This window comes from Rosa rugosa, chromosome 5, assembly GCF_958449725.1.
Source record: "Rosa rugosa chromosome 5, drRosRugo1.1, whole genome shotgun sequence".
Classification (NCBI taxonomy): Eukaryota; Viridiplantae; Streptophyta; class Magnoliopsida; order Rosales; family Rosaceae; genus Rosa; species Rosa rugosa.
This window is the reverse complement of record NC_084824.1, coordinates 43,224,854-43,233,661: the sequence shown is the minus strand read 5'-3', so window position 1 is coordinate 43,233,661 and position 8,808 is coordinate 43,224,854. Positions and strand designations below refer to the sequence as shown.

The 8,808-nt window shown below is 34.8% G+C and overlaps 1 pseudogene; it reads right to left on the bottom strand.

Moving 5' to 3' along the window:
• Positions 1-2,648: 2,648 nt before the first annotated feature.
• LOC133710660 (mannosyl-oligosaccharide 1,2-alpha-mannosidase MNS1-like) overlaps positions 2,649-8,808 on the bottom strand; it is a 7,649-nt pseudogene continuing 1,489 nt past the window's right edge.

Sequence of the window (8,808 nt, the reverse complement as noted above, 5' to 3'; positions counted from 1 at the left end):
GTTTCTTGGTAGGGTTGAAGGAATGTCTCTTTGCTTGGGCTTGTGAATTTCCTCGATTTTCATCTTTTATGCCTCCACATTCCACTTGTCTTGGATTTTGACCACCTCTCCATGTGTGTGAAATGGAGGAACATTCAGGCACAAGCTCTGCTTGTCTCTACCCTAATTATTTAATTACTCACTAATTTATACCATTTATATATGCATACCCTTTATCATTAAGAAACTAACTGTCTGTAAGTTTGATTGCACCTGCACCAGCAGCAGCATCTGTTAATATGCTAACTAATTTTCTTCATTGACTGTGTTCTGATTATCCATGGTAGCCGTCAAGCTTATGTAGGATAAACCACAAATTGGAATCCCTCAACTGAGATAGTAGATCTCATTTCTATACAAAAGTAAAAAAAATATATATATATATATATATATATATATTTACCGATCAAGGGGTAATTACAATGTTTTAATTATCTGTTCATATCTAGGAAGGATAATCTGAATTTTAAAAAATACCGATGAATCAGGACGTGGTTACTGACTAAAATGTAAAAAGGAAACTTATGTGATGCTAGTATCACAAACTATGGTTTTCTGTTCCTTGCTTCTGAGCTAAATGGAGTATTATAGTATGGTTGAACTGCTGGTGTTTGTGGGAAAGCAATTAATCTCTGTCTACGTTTACGTATAAACTATACCATTAAGAAACTAATTGGCTTGAAATTTTGATCTTTTGAACCAGCACTATATATGGAACATGCTAATTAGCTCTTCTTAATTACTATTAACTTCGTCTTACTATATTTGCATGGTCATAGTTAAAAATTATATTTAGAAGTTCGATCAGGTTGCAGTTTTATTCTGACCTCAGAAGTATTAGTATTTACTGTTTATCATAAACACAATAGAACAATCAGCAGGTGGTACGTTCAATAATTAAACTTTAAGGACTCTGATATATCTATTATGGTTTCGTTCCTTGCTTCCGAGCTGAGCATATTGGCATGATGGAACCTGCAATTTTTGATCATTTATTACCAAAAGTGAATCCTTTCTGCATCAAAAAGAGGGGGATAAAACAAAGTGACTCCTTTTATTGCAATTTCCAGTTGTGAATTATACCCTCAGTCATGTAGTACTGATTACCAATTAACAGTTTTCGATTCTTGCACAACTTTATACACATAAAAAACATACACACATAAAGCTGCATCTTCATCATGAATGTTTAATATTCTTGATCTTTCATTTTATACACAAACTCAAGAATTCAAATTTGAGCTGATCAAGCGTCTTTATTCATACTTTCGAAGGTGCCTGGCTAGTCATTAGAATAAGAGGACGTAGCAGTGATGGTCTTAAAAGGAAACGGAGAGTTTTCTCCGATTTCCTTGTGATACTTTCTTTTAGCACAAGTTTTGGATCCTAGTGTTCATAATATTCTATCTAATCGAATCAAATTGATAGATAAACTACATGTGAAATACAGGCAGCAACAAGAAGTGAATAATTCATTTTGACAAAAGAGCCAGTATCTCTAAATTACCTCTACTCACAATGCATCCTCCATTCCTCTGTAATTTCTTTTGGACAAAACAACTATAGTGGGTCAAATAATCAGCTAAGAGAAATATGCAAGGACTATTTACACTACTACAATTTTGCTTATAGGACACCCTCCTATAAGGGTGTTCATTGTTCACAAAGGCCACCAAAGTCTTCATTAGCCTGTATGCAGCCACCAAATACTGGTGATTACCCAGTTTCCTTTGAAGCATAGAGCACTAAAATTGAATCGGTGCCTGGTTTTCAACTTAAAAGAATGTTGTCATGTCAGCTGTTATGTTAGCTATCATACACCAATTATAGTGTTAATAGCCAACTGTTAGAATGGTGTCTTCAAATGCCACATTGTTAAAATAAATAAATAAATAAACCATTAAGCAGTGGAATAGATCAATTATGTCTACAAATGTATTCATATACACCATCACATTCGATCATGAACATTATATCAGGTTTCCCCATTTGATTACCTTCCAAGTGTAAACCCTAAGCATACTTGGGGAAACATATATATATGCTGAGTCGCTGACAACCAATAAACTGTATCAATCCAGAAAGTCCTCAATAAGGAAATTTGCTTCCGGTGTCCAGGAATAGGAAGAAAACTTGGATAGGGTTGGCGGCCTACATGCCTCATGCCTTAGTATAACCGCACTAGATAAGAGAAAGACATAATGTTTATACCGCTTCCATACACAAGTTTTTATGAAGATAGGGCAATCATGTCCGAAATCAGTAAATTTTCGTCTCGCAGAACATGACTGATATTACCTCATCAAATTTAGCCAAGAAATTCCATCAGGGCAAATAGTGTTCTAAACCCCATGTCTCAGCTGGTGTGCATTAGTAACAGAACAATTGAAAGTAAGTTTTGTCACGCCCAGAAAATACATGACGTTTGAAAACTTTAAACTCATTCAAAATCAGAACACTCGAAAATATACATGAAATAGCTCAGTGATCACCCTCTTAATATTACATGCATTTGATGCTAGATACAAATCAAGTATTTGATCATCCAAATGATTATGACATGCTATCCAAGGATAGACATCTACAACTACAAATATTTCGCTGAAAACTATAATAAAAATAAGATCCTGTACTTGTATTGTCCGTCATGAATCACAAAATTGTGTTGATAGCCAAAACGATCAATCATGATAGGGTGAAAGATTCAAGGTTTATGAGGTTTAGGATTTACATTTAAGAGAACATTAAAAGGATTTGCCAAAAAAAGACGAAGAGAAAATTGAAGGGCTGAAACAATATTTGTTTTGGCCATAAACACAATAGCAGAACCAGAAACACCAGCTACAAAGAGGATCCTAACTCGTTCTAATATTCTACAATCTATTGTTACATACCAAGTGGTAATTGAAAGGCTGCAATCAGTTTTCAGCACAGCCATTCACTATCACCGGCACATAAATGAACTGTCTTCAATATCTAGTTCAAGGAAGTAATCCTCTAGTTGAGTAATGGCCTGGATCTTACAGAATGTCAAAATGTGAGGCTTGCGGTTAATCAATATTGGAACTAATTTGATCCCAAATGACCTTTCCCACACTGGAACCTTTCTGGGAATCTGTCTTGTCCAGTTGTACTACAAATCCCACCATTACTGGGTTTGAGTCACAATCCTTAGTGGGTGGGCTTCTGTGTTAAACACCCATTCGTCCAAAGAGATGAATGATGGAGGTGAAAAGAGGAGGTAGAGATACTTCAGTGTTTCTGCAAGGAAGAAGCTCTGCATCATATTGTCTTTATCACCTTTACTTACCTGAAAAAGATGGCTAAAATACTTCAGCAAGTATATAAAGCTTGAGATGAAATTTCAAAATGGAAACAATTTTAACCTGAGATGATGAATATCACTTAATAATATAAGTTGAACGTGTGTGCGCGCGCTATTGTACTACCAAAAGATTTGAGAAATAAGATTCAGTTGTGACATGTTCTTACATCTTTAAGTCCACTATATCCTGTATCTGTACGAGAGTTATTTTCAAATGCTTGGAAAATGTTCCAACCCCATTCTTGGTAAGTTTTGTTCCCAGTTACCCGCCATAGGTAGAAAAGTGACTCAACAGTTTCAGGCCTTAAAATGTTCCATGATGTTCCCACGGTCATGTCCTACAAATTTTTTTTGATATCATGTTAATTCTATCTTTAAAATCATAGTTTCAAGTATAAGAAGAATGTCAGTATAAGACCTGTCCAGCGGGAAAGTTATAGTTCTCCCCAGCCAATTTTGTAGGCGTTGTCTGATAGAAATTGTAACATGTCCATGCAAGCTACATAACATATAGCAATTCAAGACATAAGCTAATGGATAAATCATAAAACATATTGTGGCTAATAATTGTCCAAACTGGAATTAGTAGAGTTCAGGAGCTGTGAAACACGATTAGCCAAGTTGGATTACAATCAGAAAGCACCGCTGTTTATTTTAGTTTGTCATTTAACACTCAGATTTGTCTGTTAAAAGTATTCCTCTCCATCCTCTGATGTTACCCCTCAGGTGAAAGGGTATTTTGTCCGTAATACGAAGGCATACAATAAGGTTAAGAGTTCATGCATAATATATTGTGTTGGAAGCATATGATGCATAAACAATACTACTACAAATTTTGTAGCTGCTATTGATCAGAACTCCAAGACACTAGAATAGAGTTCACAAAGTCATCATACATGCACAATTCATCAGTTTCTACTTAGCCTGAGTATCCAGCCCAGCACTAGAAAGCTATTTCTATGGTGAAGTCTCGGCTTCTATAGAAAAGTTTCTACCTAATCCCATAAACAATTCCATGGGCTATTTACACTGTTTACAGCCTTCTATGGGCTTTCTAGTATCAAACCAAATGAGTATTTTGACTTCATTTTGTTGAATAATGTGATATGAATCTAAACACAAACTGTTTGTGAACAAAAATACTTTGAAACTTTAATATGCAAAGTGACTTTAGTGAGTCTTAAACAAAAGCAAAACCTCATACAAGTTTTATGAAAGACTGAGCAGCAATTTTATTCATTAATTCCTGGTATGAATCAGTACTAACCTAACACTGGTAACAACTGTGGAGCATCAAGAAGAGTGTCAACTAATACAGTTTACAAGGTTATAGTATTTACTTCAATATTACATAGATATTTTTTTTTTAAGTGATAGGACAACTATTAATCATTGTGTCTCATATTTTGCTTGCATAACGGTTTAAATTGAGTCTATGGTAGTAAACTTCACCTCAAATTACCTCTTCAGCAAGGGATAAAATCTTTTCAGCTTCGCCAGGGTCATAGCCAGAAGATCCTAAAGCCAGCATGCCAGGAGCAAAGCAAGCTAATTCATCCATCTGCATACAACATGGCACGTAGCCCTCCAAATTTTAACAACTTATTTGGCACACGCTATATTCTGATTATTCATACGCTACCTTGTCAGTTAGTGAGCTTCCAAGCTTTTCACATATATATGCAAACGAGGATGGTGTTGTCCTCCGAATCAAGCTTTTCAAACCTTTCATTGATGTCTCCCACATTTCTCTACATGTAATTCATAGGGAAAAGTTTGGTCAGAACAGAAGCTTGACTGTGCTAGATGATAATAATGAATCCATAACATATCCTCATAATTGATCAATGCAAAGAATTGAGAGAGCACATGTATAGGCAGGTTGGAGGCAATCGATTGACCGGTATGACCATAACAATTGTGAAAGTTGATATTAGTGTACTCCTTTTCATCATAATTTATTACGTCCTTAACATATTATTATTGTCTTTTTTGGGAAATCATTTCATCCCCATGAGCCAAGACAAGGAAATCTCTGACATATTGAGGCAGATGCCTTCAGAAATATGAATCTAATTGAGACAATAATAATTAAAAGCTTTGGCGATTACTCAAATAGAATCTTGAAAAATAATACCACGATTATCCAACCAAAATTAAGAAAGCCAAACCATGACAAATTATCCGATCAAAACATAAGATACAGAGGTTTAACAGTTTGAATTTAAGGAAATGGTTGCACCTGCTTAAAAAGCCAAATCCTTTAACTAAGCAGCAAAGTGAACCCATACATTGTTTTACGAATATTAACAAGAGAAAAGGGCACCTATATAAACATAGCACCCAAACAGAGATTAAATCCGGGGAAAATTTCAGTTAATCAAAAACAAAAACTACAGCTTTGCTTCCTTTTCTCCTAGGAAGTTTTATGAAAGGAGATTTTGTATGATACTTACCACCCATTAAACTAATGATTGAAGAGTAGGCTTTTGTTTTGGCAATAGATAAATGCTACTTCTAGTTTTGACCTGGTGGCCCAACGATCAGAGGCCCAGTAGTGCACTCGCACAAAATCAAGGCATTAGATTGAACAATTCTTCTTTACTAAGAATACAAACATTTGCTTTGGATAGTGGCCTATAACCTTTCAGGAATCTTGTACAAACATTTGTACTTTTAGCGTAACTTTGGCCTCTGGCCTACCTTACCAGAAGGTGCAGTTTGGAAGCACCTTTGATATATCTAACCACTGTAATGACAATAATAATAAATTAAACTTAAATGGTTACTACTTTAATTTTCTAATGCCAAATTATCAACATGAAAATGTTAAATTTGAGGACCAATCTTATAGTTTATGGCAGTATGAAGCTTTGCAATCTTACCATACGTATCTAGTCACTGTATGTGTGAGATGAAAGAGTGGCAGCCCAAATGGGCAGCATGCATCATAACTCATTATAGCATATCTAAAGCTTCTCACCTGTAATGTTTTACAGCTTCTGTTTTGTTTCCTTGTATCCAAGCCTTGAGTAGATATTCATAAAAACTGCATCCACAAAGACATTGTGCAAATTAATTGACCAATTATATGAATGGATATCATCCCTCCTACAATTATAGGGTAACGTACGTGTGCAATTAGGGAAAGTCGGTAAAAGAATGGCCTACTTATTTCAACAGAATTTTTGCTTCTCACCCATAGTAAAAGAAAACAAATAATAAAGTAGAGAAGATCAGATATACATAGCCACTATTATGTCATCTACCAAATTTCTATAATTTGAAAACCTGTAAAGAATTCTAGAGATCATGACATCTGAAGCTGAAACTCATGGGACTTATATCCCCGTAGGTTAAATCCGTCCAAAACTGATGGTTTTTCGGTCTTAACCCAAACTTCCTTTCCAAGCTTACCTCATTTCTATTGCTGTTGCTTAAGTTTCCTTTACAAATAATCATTCGTCTTAAAGGCATTGAACTTTAATCCATATAATAGCCCAAAATATTGACTGTGATTCACAAAATACACTATCAGGACCGAAGGTGAGGGAACTAGGCACTAGCTTAAACTATAGGCATAAACCGTGGTTCAACAGCCATATCTTATCAGGAAATGGAAGGACTCAATCAATAGCATAATCGTGAAATCACCCGCATAAAGGATGACATAGAGCACCTGTGACTCCCTCCTTTAACAATAAGATTCTCAATATCAAAATACTATTTACCTATCACCCAAGGCACCGAATGTAACTTTTGAGTATGACATTGTTCCAGTGTGAGGATCAAGATATATGGGAAGCAATCCATCAGCAGGGAAGATTTTATGAAACTCTTTGATGACATATTCCACCTGACATGTTACCATGCAAACATTTTATAGTTAGAAAATGAAGCAAAAACAAAGTCACTGTCATTTAGAATCTCCATTTATTGTAAAGAAATTAGCCTGAGAATAATCCCGTGATAGTAACAGTAATGCTTTTCACTCGATAGGCAAATAAGTATTTTCTTAGTTACAATGTCAAAATATAAAAGAGTACCTTCTGCTGGTACTTGGGGTCTTCCGTCCGTTGAGATAAAGCAATAAATTCAAGCTGTTCTGAAGCAGCATCTGCAAGAATACTTTTTCCCTAGAAACAGAGATGTTTAAATAAACAGAAGGAGAATCAGACGATGTTGCAAAATATTTGTAATGGTGATTCAGCATCAATGGTTTACCCTACTTGAAAATTTAATAGTATACAAGACATCACAAACTAGGTAATATCAAGCAGACATATATTGTGAGACTCAAGATCAGTAATCAACTAGAATCATCTGCACCCTATAAAAAAAATTAACAAGAAAATAGAGAGAGAAAAAAGAAAAGAAACAAAGAGCTTGTAGAATGGAATCAAAAAAAAGTATTAAGTCATGATACAATGATTGAAAACTTGAAATATCACTTTCTAACTAGCAGTTGAAATAATGGGGTGCTGATCAGCTTAAAAAAACATCCACCATGGTCCTTAAAATGTTCTATGCTAGTTGATGAAGGAAATCAGTACTTGATCGGGGGATCAGGGATGTATCAAACGAAGAATATTTTAATTATGAAGCATATAAATAAGCTCATATCTGAAATAGACTGTCATAGCCTTTCCTTTCTCTTTCACTTTACTTCAACTAGAAAATATATGCAAAAAATTAGAATTTATACAAAGATAACCCTACCTATACTTTTTATTTGGAAGAAAATGTTCTTGTGAAAGTTTTAAAGATTCAACTTTCATAACAAAACACGAGAAATGACTAGAGGCCTTATGAGCAGGGTGAAATATGATAGACTTTTTAAATCGTTTGAGAATGTGACAATTATCAGTAAGAACACAGCTTAACTATGAGCAGTCACATAACTAGCAAATATTATCTCCTTCTAAAGGCCAACAAAGTTGAAACAGAAATATTTTAAGTCTGATGACTACAACTATTCACTTTTATCTGTTCTATACACCTAAAACCTTCTCGGCCATTTCTAACCGATTATAAAATATGTATAAAATTGAACAATTTCTTGATCCTTCTTTAATTTTGTAAGTGATATTATTCAGTTATTAAATATAGACTTCTAAGACAAACATGTAATAAGAATGAATACAAATAATTCAACGCGAGATAAAAATGCAAAAAGGGACCAACAAAGCAGTAGATGTTCTGGTAAGAACAATCAAGAAAATCCATCAGTAGACAAAAGATACTCCAAACTTACCCCTGCCCACCTAGGGTTATGGGCATTACCATACATCAAGTTGATCATGTTGTATGGGATTCCAGAAGGTGTATTCCATGCAGGCAGCAACCTATCTGCAATATCTCTAGCCTTGTCAAGGAAGAGTTTGTCATCTGACAGATCATATGCGCTAAGAAGTCCGCCTATAACTCTAGATTTATGAAAAGAG